The sequence below is a fragment of the Thalassophryne amazonica genome, chromosome 6 (assembly GCF_902500255.1).
Source record: "Thalassophryne amazonica chromosome 6, fThaAma1.1, whole genome shotgun sequence".
NCBI lineage: Eukaryota > Metazoa > Chordata > Actinopteri > Batrachoidiformes > Batrachoididae > Thalassophryne > Thalassophryne amazonica.
Genome location: NC_047108.1, coordinates 64,408,028 through 64,424,701, shown reverse-complemented (window position 1 = coordinate 64,424,701; position 16,674 = coordinate 64,408,028). Strand labels below are relative to the sequence as shown.

At 40.7% G+C, this 16,674-nt stretch overlaps 1 protein-coding gene and 1 long non-coding RNA gene across 3 annotated transcripts in view; one reads left to right on the top strand and one right to left on the bottom strand.

Annotated features, from left to right (window-relative positions):
- Positions 1-16,674, bottom strand: part of stat6 (signal transducer and activator of transcription 6, interleukin-4 induced) — a 171,260-nt gene that overhangs the window by 134,629 nt on the left and 19,957 nt on the right. The gene's annotated exons all lie outside the window — the stretch shown is intronic.
- LOC117512313 lies at positions 2,759-9,932 on the top strand. Its single transcript, XR_004561271.1, has 2 exons — positions 2,759-2,840; positions 9,846-9,932. It is a non-coding gene; the product is annotated as an uncharacterized LOC117512313 (long non-coding RNA).

The following is a 16,674-nucleotide window of genomic DNA, read 5'->3' as shown; positions in this document are numbered from 1 at the left end:
GTCGGACTCTGTGGAGACTTTTAAAGCCAGGCTGAAAACACACTTGTTCTCCCTGTTTTATCATTAGTATTTTATATGATTGTGTGTATTTTTTTATTCCTTTTATCTATTTTACTTCTTTTACTTATTTATGTTTAAATTTTTTATTGTTTTAATCTTATTTCATTTTATTCTGCTTTTAAATGATTGTGAAGCGCCTTGAGGCGATTAGTCGTGATTTGGCGCTATATAAATTAATAAATTATTATTATCAAGGATCCAGTGACCAATTTCATATTTATTTACTTAAAGACTCAATAAATGTTGTTGACATAGAAAACCTGTAAAGCCTACTTTTAGTACACAGAAAATTCACAAGAGGTATCGATAAGGGAATCGATAAGGAATTCAGATCGATAAGCAGAATCGATAATGGCATCGATATCGATAAAATCTTAGCAATACCCGTCCCTAGAGATGACTTAGGTAACGATTTGTTGCTGTATAAATAAACTGAACTGTGGGTTAGGGTGGCAGCAGAGGAATGGGGTCTAATAAACATGTTGATGGTTTGGATGAAGTAACTAATGAAAATAACTCAGACAGAACAATCGGAGAGAAAGAGTCTAACCAAATACCGGCATCACTGAAAGCAGCCAAAGATAACGATACGTCTTTGGGATGGTTATGAGTAATTTTTTCTCTAATAGTTAAAATTTTGTTAGCAAAGAAAGTCATGAAGTCATTACTAGTTAAAGTTAATGGAACACTCAGCTCAATAGAGCTCTGACTCTTTGTCAGCCTGGCTACAGTGCTGAAAAGAACCTGGGGTTGTTCTTATTTTCTTCAATCAGTGATGAGTAGAAAGATGTCCTAGCTTTACGGAGGGCTTTTTTAAGAGCAACAGACTCTTTTTCCATGGCGCTAAATAAATCTTCTAATTAGTGAGACACCATTTCCTCTCCAACTTACGTTATCTGCTTTAAGCTGCGAGTTTGTGAGTTAACCCGGAGTCAGGCACTTCTGATTTAAAGCTCTCTTTTTCAGAGGAGCTACAGCATCCAAAGTTCTTCAATGAGGATGTAAAACTACTGATGAGATATTCTATCTCACTTACAGAGTTTAGGTAGCTACTCTGCACTGTGTTGGTATATGGCATTAGAGAACATAAAGAAGGAATCATATCCTTAAACCTAGTTACAGCGCTTTCTGAAAGACTTCTAGTGTAATGAAACTTATTCCCCACTGCTGGGTAGTCCATCAGTAAATGTAAATGTTATTAAGAAATGATCAGACAGAAGGGAGTTTTCAGGGAATACTGTTAAGTCTTCTATTTCCATACCATAAGTCAGAACAAGATCTAAGATATGATAAAGTGGTGGGTGGACTCATTTACATTTTGAGCAAAGCCAATAGAGTCTAATAACAGATTAAATGCAGTGTTGGGCTGTCATTCTCAGCATCTGTGTGGATGTTAAATCGCCCACTATATTATCTTATCTGAGCTAAGCACTAAGTCAGACAAAAGGTCTGAAATTCACAGAGAAACTCACAGTAACGACCAGGTGGACGATAGATAATAACAAATAAAACTGTTTTTTGGGACTTCCAATTTGGATTTAATCATTAGTGATTGATCTCTGCGCCCCTCCACAGCATGTCTGTTTCCTGGTTCTCTCCCTCAGCCCCAACCAGTCCCAGCAGAAGACTGCCCCTCCCTGAGCCTGGTTCTGCTGGAGGTTTCTTCCTGTTAAAAAGGAGTTTTTCCTTCCCACTGTCGCCAAGTGCTTGCTCACAGGGGGTCATTTTGACCGTTGGGGTGTTTACGTAATTATTGTATGGCCTTGCCTTACAATATAAAGCGCCTTGGGGCAACTGTTTGTTGTGATTTGGAGCTATATAAATAAAACTGATTGAACTGATTGATTGTAATAAAAAATATCTTCATGGACGATTCATTCGCGCACACACATGAAAAAAAAAAAACTGAGGGGAGAGCAGCAGCAGCAGCAGGCAGCAGCAGCAGCAAACTCTCCCCAGAGAGGAATTAAGAGGAGAAGTTTTAAGGTTGATATAAGACTGACTTTTGGTTGTGCAAGTAACTTTTTTTTGGTGTAAGTAATTTTTTTGTTACTAGCACCAGTGCAAGTAGGTTAAAAAAATGTATTTCGACCCCTGCTGTCGGACTAGAGTTGTAGTAGGAAGGGGCATATGTTAAAAAAAACCTGTATCAAATCTACATGCAGATCCATACTGTATCAGCTACAAATTTCAATTTCTTTCAGAAATAGGCAAAATACAAGGACAGTAATCATTTAGTCATGAAAATCTGTTAATAAATCTTCAAACCTAAACTTCGTGATACCCCATAAAACTTGTGTTAATATTGGGCACTGGGGTCTTGTTTGAACCCCTGCGTGATATCACAGGATATGACCATTTCCAGGGACGGCCTGCACAAACATTGCATCACTTCTAATGGAGAAATGGTGTACTGTTTGGTTTTTGGCTGAAATCACAGAAGTAGCCACGAAAAGTGGAGTTTTTTCGGTTCCCAGTGGAATTGGGAAGACAAGGGCAAAGGGGAGAGGTTGTGTCGGTAAGTTTAAATGAGATTTAATGTGAATAATAATACTAGGACTGTACCTGGAAGTACATCATATGCATCTAATGTTCTTTCATTTGACCACTTTAACGCCCACCTCAAACGAGACTACGGTTCCCTATTGTGAGAGTGATTTATGTATATCTAAACTGAGGGCAATCAAAGGGTCTTACAGCTGTGTTGATCAGAACCCTCTCCTTCCTAAGGGTTTCCCGGATCATGACTGCAAACTGTAGAGGCTTCTGAAACATGTTCTGTAAAACAGGAACATAATAATATCAATATATTAAAAAATAACAGTCCATAATATCATAGAATAGACACAAGTGTGCTGTACAGTGCATCCAGAACGTATTCACAGTGCTTCAATTTTTTCCACATTTTATGCTACAACCTTATTCCAAAATGAATTAATTTTTTCCTCAAAATTATACATGCAATACCCCATAATGACAGTGTGAAACATTTTTTGTTTTGTTTTTTTTTTTCTTTTTAGATTTTTGCAAATTTATTAAAATAAAAAACTAAGAAATCACAAGTAAGTATTCAGAGTGTTTGCCATGAAGCTCAAAACTGAACTCAAGCACCTCCTGTCCTGTCCACCTGGGTTAAATTCAGTTGATTGGACATGATTTGGAAAGGCACACACCTGTCTACATACAAGAGCAGTTTCCTTTTATACCTCAACATAAATGAATAAAACAGAGACTATAATTTAATAAAAAAGTAGTTTCCTTTTATATTTTAATATTAAATAAATGACTCGTTAAACATGCATATGAAGTGGAAGTTCAGAAAAAATACAATTTTTGCTTGCACAGATAGAAGAGGCCCCACCCCTATTTTGTATAACTTTAAAGCAATCATTAATATAGTCAAATTCATATTTTTGTAATTACTCTGTGCTGATTACATTAAAAGCAGTGACAGTCAATGAGGAGGGCGAGTAAATGCTGAAATTATTAAATTGGAAAAAAATCTATTTAATCTTGGAGTTTACATCACATGACTAGATGTGTGCTGACAAATATTCAAGAGAAAATGTCTGTTACAATCAAAATCCATTATAATATACAGGGGCAGAGAAATCCACTGGTCTGAGGTTGCGGGTCGGTAATTTTTGGCCTGTGTCTAGCACATATTTTCTCCTGCTAGATGTCTAGTTAAAAATCTTGTCAGTCTTGTGAATAAAAGTGTTCATAAGTCTGACGATTTTTTTTTTCCAAACTTGCGCCTTAAATAGCAGAGCCATTTGGAGATAACAACAGAGTTTTGGATAGCGAGCCTTGATTTGGACAGTCAATTTTCAAAAAAGATGGCGTAAAAAGCCGTGACCAGTAGGCTCAAAAAATATTTCTCTAACCCTGGTATAAAACAAAAAAATTTGTATATGTATAAAACGGACAAAATCCATTATATTTATGTACCGGATTAGTTACAGTCAGGAGGTCCCGAACGATCTACGCCGAATCTTGAATCGGGACCTGCCTCGTTGAATGACTGGGTCAAAAATTCCTCTGAAAAAATAAAGGCCTGCCTTAAATAAACAGCAGGTATTATGTCCATTAAAAAGATTACATTTGGTTGAGTTACTCTTTTTTGTTTCTAAGTCTGCTGTGGAGGGGCAGCACGGTGGCTTAGTGGTTAGCACTATTGCCTCACAGCGAGAAGCTTATGTTTTCGATTCCCACCTGTGGCCTTTCTGTGTGGAGTTTGCATGTTCTCCCCATGTTTGCGTTGGTTTTCTCCATAGGTATGCGAGTGGGTGTGAATGTGTTTGTCTATATGTGGCCCTGCGACAGCCTGGCGTCCTGTCCTGGGTGTACCCCGCCTCACGCTCTATGACTGCTGGGATAGGCTCCAGCCCCCCGCGACTCTTGATTGGACTAAGCGGTTGAAGATGAGTGTGTGACTGCTGTGAAGTGTACCTTAAAAATCCTCTGCAGCTCTGTAACTCTCTGGCCATGCAATGACGTCGACGTGCGTGACAATTTTAAAGTTCTCTATAGCGTCTTCATGCAGCTTTTCTGGATTATGCTTTTTTTCCTGGATTTGTCCATCAATGAGCTCTTCTTTCCACAATCATCTACTGTACCTCCAAATCAAGGTAAAGTGTACAATTTCCTCCATAAACTGGCAGATCATTTGAGCATCATTTTCCGACTTTGTGTTGTGAAGTTCGCAAGAATATTTGCGGACTTTTGTGCCAACGTATTTGATCCCAATCAGCGTGCCCCACCACAAAAAATTTTTAAAATATGACCAGAGATGAAGGAGCGAAATGTGACAAATCACCACCTTTGCGTCTCTGAGTTAGCAGGTGCACATCAGGTCCCGGGTCTGAGCACGGTTTGAAAGGAAATAAATAGCTGGTCTTTTAATCAGAGAAATATGGTACCACTTTTCTCGAACTGGCAAGGTGTCAGTGCTTGAACTTAATTTTGTAACTCTGTTACTGGACACTGTGATCCTGACTGCTCTGTTGCAGTAAATGGGAGGGTTTTTAATAAAATGCATTTGCAGTCGGACCTACAAAAACACTGGGGACTTTTACTTTTGTCCGGTGAGTTAAACCGGATATTCGCATTCACCGGACAAAAACAAAGCCCCAATGCTTTTGTATGGTTTTTCCATGAAATAACACTGTATATATTGGATAACAGATTTTTCGCTCATGTCGAACAAACACGTCCCACTCCCATCATAATGCATTTCCATTAAAACCCCCCTTGCAGTTACCAGACAGAGCCAACTGACGCACCCAGTCGAAACAGATGTATGAAGTGAAGTTCTGCACTGACACTAGCTGATTCGAGAAAGTGGGTACCATATTACCTTGAGTAAAAGCCAGCGTTTATTTTTCCATACCATGCACAGACCTGGTGCCTAAAAGACGCAGGCCATAATTCAAGACCAGCAATTATTAACAAAAATTCTGCTTGCTGCCTGCACTGTAAAATGGTGTAAGTTTAACACATATCCCTGGGTGTGGCCACCAAAGACAACCACTTTAAATGAGAGCCCTCTGCGTGGCTGCAAACCCTTTCCGTAGCCTGACGTGCTTTCACTCCTTCCTCTCCCTTCATATTTTAAAAGTTTTTGCATGTGTGCACACCAGTTACATTTTCAATCATGGAGCAAACAGAGAAATGTTTGGCAGAAAGTTCATAAATATGACCAACTTTAAAAACTGGAGTCTAATCCTAAACTACAGAACGCTCAAATGGACTGCATTCATGGAGACAATTTGCACGTACTGCAGACATTGTTTGGGAGGCTGATGACTGTATAAAGAAATAGAGCTTGTTTGGAAGGACAAATTGATGTAGAAAGGCACTGTCTCCTGCAGTAAAATGCATTAACCACCAATGTGACGGGAGAACTTTAATGGGTCATGCACAAGCGTCACGTCCACTGCATGGTCACTGAGTTAAGGAGTTGTAAGAGCATAAATGAGGCTTTAGGTTTTAAGGTCCCACTCTGCAGCAGACTTACCAAAAAAGAGTGACTCAAACTAAATGTAGTCCTTGTTAATGCACATAACGCCTGCACTTATTTAAGGGCCCATTCACACATAGTATATTTGTACCAATCGGGGCAAATCACGGCGGAACACTCATATGAGCGAACCACAAAAAATATTGAGCCGACGGCCAGGCGTGAACGAGTCACTGCGACAGCGTCATGCATGAGCGTGCACAAAACCGTCGCAGACGGAACACAGTGTGAGCAGTGAAGTATGTGTAATTCACCATGCCAGCTGCTGTGCCAAAAAAGAAAAATACATGCCACCCCATGGGATTCGAACCTGCATTTACAAAATCTCTGAGTGCCAGCGAGAAACTTTACCACTGAGCTACCATCGCTGTCCTGTGAAAGGTGCTGAAAAGTGCTTCATGGATGCATTTAAAAAAAAAAAAAAAAAAAAAAAAACATCAAACCACACAACGTATAAACACACCGCATTTTATTGAATCCCTCTTATCAGCCGGTCCCCGCGTGCGTCTGGCCTGACATGTGTGTCTTGTGGATGGCGGCACTGCAGGACAAACTATGTCATGTGGAACAGAGCTCACGTGGTGACATGACATCAGATCGCCTGCTGCGTGCTCTGATCTGACTGTCTGTTTCACCTGGGGTAGCCTGTCAATGTCGGGAGCCAACTTGAGGAAGTGGACTCTTTCACATACCTAGGAAGTGTGGTAGATAGGCTAGGAGGTACAGAAGCGGACATCAAAGCTAGAATAGGAAGGCCAGGGCAGCCTTCATCCAGTTGAAAGCCATTTGGAGTGCCAAGAAATAGCCAGTAAGATTTTCAATAGCAACGTCAAATCTGTACTTCTATATGGATCTGAAGCATGGAGAACAAATGCGATGAACACCACAAGAGTACAAACCTTTGTAAATTCGTGCCTAAGGAGGATACTGCAGATACAATGGCCAGACACAATCAAGAACACAGAGTTGTGAGCATAACAGACCACAACCAATGGAACTGGAGATCAGAAGGCGCCGATGGAGATGGATAGGCCATACGCTACGTAAACAAACATCAAACATCACGTGACAAGCACTCAGCTGGAACCCCCAAGGCAAGAGGAAGCAGGGACGACAGAGAAACAGCTGGCGCAGGGACCTAAGAGCTGAAATTCCAGGTGATGGGCCAGTCATGGAGACAGCTGGAGGAGGACAGCCCAGGACCGAGATGCTTGGCGAACCCTGGTCGACGGCCTATGCCCCAGGAGGGGAAATAGGCGTAAGTAAGTAAGTAAGTAAGCCTGTCAATGTGCGCGGCGTGCACTCGCTCGCTGCAACCCATTGCAACAGTGATATATGTTTTTATGTATGTCCACGTGAGGACAGCAAACAGACACACGCAAGTCACAGTGGACAGTTGTTAGTTCATATCCGTCAACACGGTACGTGTTCTCCAGCTGGGACATCCACAACCACAGATCTACACAGCAAGCCCTCTGTTGGCGGACACCCCCTGTCAGTTCAGCGCACACCCAGCGTATCACTGTGTCTGTGTTATGTGAGCTGTCAGTGAGTCTCCTGGTCAGCAGCTGACAGGCACCTCACTGTGCTGGTGTGCTGTCAGAGGGTCTTCTTTAAAAAAATATTACGTATTCTTCAGCCACAACAAGGAATTAAAGTATTTTCAGACCTTGTTTTCCAAAATCAGGACGCTTTAATGTGGATACGTTTTCCCGGCTGTGATGATGAATCCAACTGAAAGGAACAGGTAAGAATTAAGACTGCATATTTACTGCATGTGTGAATGGTTTTAATATTTGTAACAGTCTGAACTTTCACATGAGGACTGCAGCTTTCAATTATTCAGCCATATATAACATTAATGGACGCTATTTTGACTTTTGAGTAACTTCCAAGAATCGTGGGTCAACAATCGTATAACTTACCTACAGCTTATGTGCCCGCGTATGCAGGAAGTATCAGACATACACTGTCATACAGTGAAATATTGTGCACACCCAAATTTTTCAACGTAAGAGGTCTGTTAGAAAAGTATCGGACCTTTTTATTTTTGCAAAAACCTGATGGATTTTAATCATGTGTGCTTGCATGAGCAAACCTTGAACCTTCGTGCGCATGCGTGAACTTTTTCATGCCTGTCGATTGCATCATTTCCTGGTAAGCAGCCTTTGTGTGAGGACATGCGTAGTGCCTCGGCGGATTTTCATTCAAGCAAAAAGACAGAACGACTGGAGCAGCGCCGCATCAAATTTTGCCAGAAACTGGGTGACAGCCAGGTGGAAAACATTCGGAAGATTCAGACGTCTTTCAGTGACGATGCTATGGGCATCACACAGATTAAGGAGTGGTACAACCGGTTTAAAGACGGCCGCACCACGGTGGAAAGCGAGCCACGGTGGAAAGCGAGCCACGCTGCGGTTGGCCATCAACACGCTGAAATGACCAGATCATTTCCAAAGTGAACGCTGTGGTGATGCGGGGACTGTCGTGTGACTATCTGAGAAATTGCGGAAGAGGTGGACATCAGCACTTTTTCAGTACATTCAACTGTGACAGAAGATTTGGCCATGAAAAGAGTGGCGATGAAATTCATGTGCTGCTAATGGCGGAGCAAAAGTGCCTCCGTGTTGAAGTCTCACAGGACATGCTGTGACATGCCCACCTCTTCCACAACTTCTCGGATAGTCACACGACTGAAAAGTCATCGAAAGCCGTCTGAATCATCCGAATGGTTTCCACCTGGCTGTCGCCCAGTTTCTGGCAAAATTTGATGCAGCGCTGCTCCAGTCGTTCCTTCTTTTATTAAAGGATTATCTTATCTTAAATAACTCAATAAATCTCCCAGCAATGACACACAAAAGGCTGCAATATTTAGAATCGGAAACACTGTGATGTTACACAACCCATTGTTAATTACTAAGATCAAAACTTTCCAACAATTTATCTAATATAAAAAATTTTTATCCATATTGCGTAGCCCTATACATAATGCAGTGTGTGTGACAGCCTTTTAAAAATACTTTAGCCTGGTTCACATGACAGGATTTTAAAATTATCCATAGGTTTCCAAAACCTGAGAGACCACACACGTGGAGATAAAAAAAAACATAGATCTGACAGGTTTGGTCGTACAGTGCGTGGTGTTCAGCCACACTGTAAAAACAACACACCACACACGAACAGATTTCACACACGAAGACTCCCAGGTCAGACAGGAAATCTCACAAAATCTCTCGAGATTAAACGTGACTTCAGAGTAAAGAGATAGAGATAGTTTGTGGACTATTTAAAACAGAGGGAAAAAAGATACAAAAAGAAAAAGAAACGGCGTTCTTTAAAGGAGTGGAGACAGCGTGACCACCGGACATTCTAGTAAGTCAGAAGAGTTACTTTGATTTTATTTTCCACTCCGTGTGTCCGTCACCTGGCTTTCTGATTGGCTACACGTCACATTCAGCAGGCTGTGTGCTCGTTTGTGGTCGGGGGACACAACACACACACTGCAATATCGGGCCAAGACAATCCAACATGTTGAATATCCCCAATTTGCAATCGGAGCGTCATTGACATCCTTCTGGGCAGATCAGAGCGCTCTTAACACACCACACACAGCAGGAATATTTGATAAGATTATCTTTAGCGTCTTCACGATTGTCCAGGCATCCTTAAGATTGTCGGAAGGGTCCGATATTGGCCTAATTATCTTGCCATGTGAACCAGGCTTTAGTGTTTCAAATTTTGGGAAGTACACACATCCTACCAGGTTTTGACTAATGTGCATCAGCTTCATCTTGTCCACCACATTACTATTCTGATGAGCCAGAGCTTGCAGCATGGTGATGATCTGGTCCAAAAGAGCTCCAGCCTTGCTCTCCTGTTCGATCTTTTCCAAATCAAAGTCCTCCCTGAGAGCATGCACATACAGACCAATCACACAGGAAAGAAAATACAAATACACTGTAAGAAACCTATCTAACCATATGTGTGAGATTGTGTGTGGTGGATTTGTGGTTGTCATACCAGCTCTGTTCTTCAATCCAGGTTGCCAAATAATGCCTGACCTCTATGGGGAAGTTGGGTGAGGGATAGAGTTCATTGACAGTCTGAGGAGGCAGGAACTGTATCAGTTGGGTCATGTGTGTCCACTGTGCCATGGTCAACAAGGGCTATACAAGAAACAGCAAAATCCCATTATACATTATGTTGAATGCTGCAAGATCTTTATTTCACACTACAACAAACAGCACGTTTTATAATTCATTAGGCAATATGAACTAAAACCTGACAGTGATGGCATTATATGGCTAATATTGGTTTAAACCAGTGGTTCTCAACCTGATCCTGAAATACAATGAAACCAACACATTTTTCACCTCTCCCTGCTCTACCACAAGCTGATTATTAAATTTAAAAACTAGTGCATTATGCCAAACATGAAATTGTGACTTTAAGATGTTTCCTGACAAAATTGTTCATCTTTTTGACAAAATGTTTTGTTCAAATTTTATTTCAATATGACTATTCTAAACACTGCCGCACGCAGGTTGGAAATTACAATAGTTGAGCATATTAGTGCAAACCAGCAATAGTAATGTACCTGTTCACAAATGAAATACAGATCGAAACAACAATCGTTTCTCCTTTAACTGACCATACAGGCGAGATTAAAAAAAAGCATTACATGTCACTGTCCACCTATCTGGTGAAAACAAACAGTCATGGGGAGTGGCGTTTGTTTCGATTTTCTTCGCTTCTGGGAACTGACATCAATGCCACTGAACAACATGCAGCAGGTATTGGCACTGCTGTTCATCCTTGTTAGGGTCGGATTGTAATCCTGGATGAGTGCAACTCCTCGCTCAGCAAAATCATTGACAGCAGCAATGTTGTCCAGGACCTGCTGTGACGACTGGAATGATGGGTCATCCTCCCACTCTGAGGGGTCCTTGATAAGGAAGTCCATGTTTACGTTGAATGCCTCAAAAATACAACCTGAGGCTTATGTGACAAAATCTGCCACTAATGAACTAATGTATCCAGTCCAGAACTCAAAATGTCACTCGCACGCCACAAAAAAAAATTGGGCCAGGCGGCAATGGTTACTATTTTTCAAATCTCATGTAATTTTACCCAATTTATTTTTCCCCAAACGGAACCAAAAAACAAAGAAGCATCTTGAAATGTTGAAGTTTTTCAGGCCCACCCTAGCGTTGCTTGTGGGGATCCATGGGCTCCAGATTGGATAGTGTTTATAAAATAGGTAGGCTGAATCTGCATGTTGAATTGGCACAAGTTTTACCCTGAATGCCCTTCCTGACACAACTCCACATTACATGGAGAAATGTGGCAGGAGTGGGGCTTGAACAGGGAACTTTCTGCACTGGAACCAAGTGCACTAACCATTTGTCCACCACCCCTACATGTTCTTGTTATCATATACACACACTAGTTTTATTATTATCATTAATATTATTATTATTATTAGTAGTAGTAGTATTTTATTTTATTATTACTTCTAGTTTGTCATTTGACTTTTAAATGGACCACAATGAAAATAAGTGCTTTCACTTTCTTGTGACATCCAGGTATTGTTAATGTATTTACAAATATATGATGTGCTTACATTATAGGTAAGCCCCTTTCACACTGGAACACGTAGAGCTGCGTTGTGTTGCGTTTAGAGTGTGCGCGTACTCTGCGTTTTTCAGCAACGTATGTTTGACCCAAAATACATAAGTATACCAAACAGAAAATGTCAGATCTTCCCAGTTTGTCCATAATCGAAGCCATACACACATACAGGCACACAGAGGCCACTTGGCTATTAACTCATTGAGTGCCATTGACGCTTAAACGCGTCTTTTCAGATAGTAACGCTCAGCGCCAAAGATGCGTTATCGCGCCAATTACATTTTTTTTTATGGGGGGGGGGGGGAGCGGGGGTAATCAGCTGATCTAGCTTGTGTAAAAAAAATTAGAGTTGTAATCACAAGGGAACCCATTCTGTGGGTGGTAGCAGTGTGAGTGTGGAACAGAGCGTGGCTCGCTCTCACAGTTGTGCGGACGTCTTACGGTTGTACCGCTCCTAATCCGAATGGTTTCCACCTGGCTGTCTGTCAAACTGTGATGCAGTCGCACTGCTCCAGTCGTTGCGTCTTTTTCCTTGGAATGAAAAAACGCCGAGCGCACGACACACACCTCACACAAAGGCTGCTTACAAGCAAATGACGCAATCGACAGGCTCATGCAAGCACACGTGATTCAAATCCATCAGGTTTTTGAAAAAAATAAAAAGGTCCGATACGCGGGAGCCAGAGGGAAAAGACGCGCCGCCGAGAGAAGAGACAGACGGAGTACCTCCCCTGACGTATTTTTTTTTTTTTTTTTTTGGTGCATTATACAACCCCTGGCAAAAATTATGGAATCACCGGCCTCGGAGGATGTTCATTCAGTTGTTTAATTTTGTAGAAAAAAAGCAGATCACAGACATGACACAAAACTAAAGTCATTTCAAATGGCAACTTTCTGGCTTTAAGAAACACTATAAGAAATCAAGAAAAAAAATTGTGGCAGTCAGTAACGGTTACTTTTTTAGACCAAGCAGAGGGAAAAAAAAAAATATGGACTCACTCAATTCTGAGGAATAAATTATGGAATCACCCTGTAAATTTTCATCCCCAAAACTAACACCTGCATCAAATCAGATCTGCTCCTTAGTCTGCATCTAAAAAGGAGTGATCACACCTTGGAGAGCTGTTGCACCAAGTGGACTGACATGAATCATGGCTCCAACACGAAAGATGTCAACTGAAACAAAGGAGAGGATTATCAAACTCTTAAAAGAGGGTAAATCATCACGCAATGTTGCAAAAGATGTTGGTTGTTCACAGTCAGCTGTGTCTAAACTCTGGACCAAATACAAACAACATGGGAAGGTTGTTAAAGGCAAACATACTGGTAGACCAAGGAAGACATCAAAGCGTCAAGACAGAAAACTTAAAGCAATATGTCTCAAAAATCGAAAATGCACAACAAAACAAATGAGGAACAAATGGGAGGAAACTGGAGTCAACGTCTGTGGCCAAACTGTAAGAAACCGCCTAAAGGAAATGGGATTTACATACAGAAAAGCTAAACGAAAGCCATCATTAACACCTAAACAGAAAAAAACAAGGTTACAATGTGCTAAGGAAAAGCAATCGTGGACTGTGGATGACTGGATGAAAGTCATATTCAGTGATGAATCTCGAATCTGCATTGGGCAAGGTGATGATGCTGGAACTTTTGTTTGGTGCCATTCCAGTGAGATTTATAAAGATGACTGCCTGAAGAGAACATGTAAATTTCCATGGTCGATGATATGGGGCTGCATGTCAGGTAAAGGCACTGGGGAGATGGCTGTCATTACATCATCAATAAATGCACAAGTTTACGTTGATATTTTGGACACTTTTCTTATCCCATCAATTGAAAGGATGTTTGGGGATGATGAAATCATTTTACAAGATGATAATGCATCTTGCCATAGAGCAAAAACTGTGAAAACATTCCTTGCAAAAAGACACATAGGGTCAATGTCATGGCCTGCAAATAGTCCGGATCTTAATCCAATTGAAAATCTTTGGTGGAAGTTGAAGAAAATGGTCCATGACAAGGCTGCAACCTGCAAAGCTGATCTGGCAACAGCAATCAGAGAAAGTTGGAGCCAGATTGATGAAGAGTACTGTTTGTCACTCATTAAGTCCATGCCTCAGAGACTGCAAGCTGTTATAAAAGCCAGAGGTGGTGCAACAAAATACTAGTGATGTGTTGGAGCGTTCTTTTGTTTTTCATGATTCCATAATTTTTTCCTCAGAATTGAGTGATTCCATATTTTTTTCCCTCTGCTTGGTCTAAAAAAGTAACCGTTACTGACTGCCACAATTCTTTTTCCTGATTTCTTATAGTGTTTCTTAAAGCCAGAAAGTTGCCATTTGAAATGACTTTAGTTTTGTGTCATGTCTGTGATCTGCTTTTTTTCTACAAAATTAAACAACTGAATGAACATCCTCCGAGGCCGGTGATTCCATAATGTTTGCCAGGGGTTGTACAATAGGATCACTTTTCATAATGTTTGAGATGTCACTGAACCAAAAACAATTAGAATCAAAGACATTTCCTCCTTGAAATGTTGCTTGTCACAAAAAGCCAATTTTCTTAGTTTTTAGTCAGAAATCAGCATTTTTAGTGATACCCACCCATGTTCTGCAGACAATTACTAAAGAATGGAAAGAGGTACAAACAAACGTTTTTTTTTCTGATGATAAAGGAAAGTCTGAAGTTTCTTTTGGTATGTTTGTTGTTGACATGGATATGAACTCAATTTTCTATGGGTCTTGAAAAAACACTCAAATGCTGAAAAATCCTGGCACTGGGATGTTCTGAACTTTGAAAATGGCTGGTACTCAATGAGTTAATATATAGATTATGCTCATTCAGGTATCTGTTAGTACTTGTATGGCTGCACACCTGAACTTTACACACACACACACACACACACACACACACACACACACACACACACACACACACACACACACACACACACACACACACACACACACACACACACACACACACACACACACACACATGCATACGGTGCATCCAGAAAGTATTCACAGCGCTTCACTTTTTCCACATTTTGTTATGATACAGCCTAACTCCTAAATGGAGTAATGAGAACATGAGAAAAGTTTTTTTTGCATTTTTTTGCAAATTTATTAAAAATAGAAACTAAGAAATCACAGGTACATAAGTATTCACACACTTTGCTCAATACTTTGTTGATGCACCTTTGACAGCCATTACATCCTCACATTGTCTTGAACATAATGCCACAAGCTTGGTGCACTGCTATTTGTGCCTTTTGCTAAGGAGTGGCTTCCATCTGCTCACTGTATCATACAGGCCTAATTGGTGAATTGCTGCAGAGATGGTTTTCCTTCTGGAAGGTTCTCCTCTCTCCACAGAGGAATGCTGGAGCTCTGACAGAGTGACCATCTGGTTCTTGGTCACCACCCTGACTAAGGCCCTCCTCCCCTGATGATTTAGTTTACATGGGCGGCCAGCTCTAAGAAGAGTCCTGGACTCCTGGTAGATCTGAACTTCTTCCATTTATGGATGATGGAGGCCACTGTGCTCATTGGGACCTTCAAAGCAGCAGAAATGTTTCTGTACCCTTCACCAGATTTGTGCCTCAAGACAATCCTGTCTCAGAGGTCTACAGCAATTCCTTTGACTTCATGTTTGGTTTGAGCTCTGACATGCACTGTCAACTGTGAGACCTTATATGTAGACAGGTGTGTTTCTTTCCAAATCATGTACAATCGACTGAATTTACCCCAGATGGACTCCAATTAAGCTGTCAAAGCATCTCAATGGTGATTAATGGAAACAGAATGCACCTGAGCTAAATTTTGAGCTTCATGGCAAAGACTGTGGACACTTATGTACATGTGATTATTTAGTTGAGTTTTTTATTTTTAATAAATTAGCAACAAATAAAATAAAACAAAACTTTTTTCACATTGTTATTATGGGGTATTGTGTGTAGAATTTTGAGGAAAAAAAATTAATGTCATCCATTTTGGAATAAGGCTGTAACAAAAAATGTGGAAAAGTGAAGCACTCTGAATACTTTCTGGATGCACTGTAATTGCAAAGATGCATGACAGACTTGAGAAGTGATTTTTGCCTGGAACAAAGGGAAGAACAGATTATGTTGATGTTTATAATTTATAAGTAGGAAGTTTTAACCCGGAAATTTGGAATTTCCAATTTGTCAATTTGTTCCAACACCATACAATCCAAGTTCACAGCCAACATGGCTGCATCAATTAACAGTAGTAAAAGCTTTAGTATTTACTGTTTTTTAGGGCTTCTGTTTTTTTTAGTGTCTAGTTTAATAAGTCATACACACAGTGCTTTCCTACTGCTGTCTGTGGACATGTTGCTACCACATGTTTATGCGTGAAATACACCATTATGTGTTTATGAACTCGTGTTGCTTGTATTAGCTAACTGGTAGATTTTTCTAATGACAATGGCTGCGATACAAAGAGCAATAACCTGAAGCACCAATGTACGTTCTGCACCAGCTGTCCTCTGGATATTTATTGCTATGACTGCTTCAAACGTTCGGTTGCCTCAGTTATTATCACCCAGGCAATGACTGGTGTTATGATTCTGATTCAGTAATTAGCCCGTAGACTGGATGACCTGCTGACACCCTCCGCAAACCTTTGTGGCATAAGCAGCACGCAGTTACCTTTGTTTGCATTGTGTAACTACTTCGGTCAGTATCTTTAACATGATGGTGGACCAAGCTACTCATTACTGGCTGGTTTAGCCAATGATGATGTCTGCTCTAGTCTTTTCACTCTCTCTAGACCTTTTTTTGTGTATAACACTTAGAGGTGACTTAGATAATGATTTGTTGCTGTATAAATAAATTGAACTGCAGGATAGGGTGGTAGAAGATGCAGATGGTAATGTGCTGACAAGTGAGGAGAGTGTGTTGGGAAGGTGGAGGGAAAATTTTGAAGATTTGA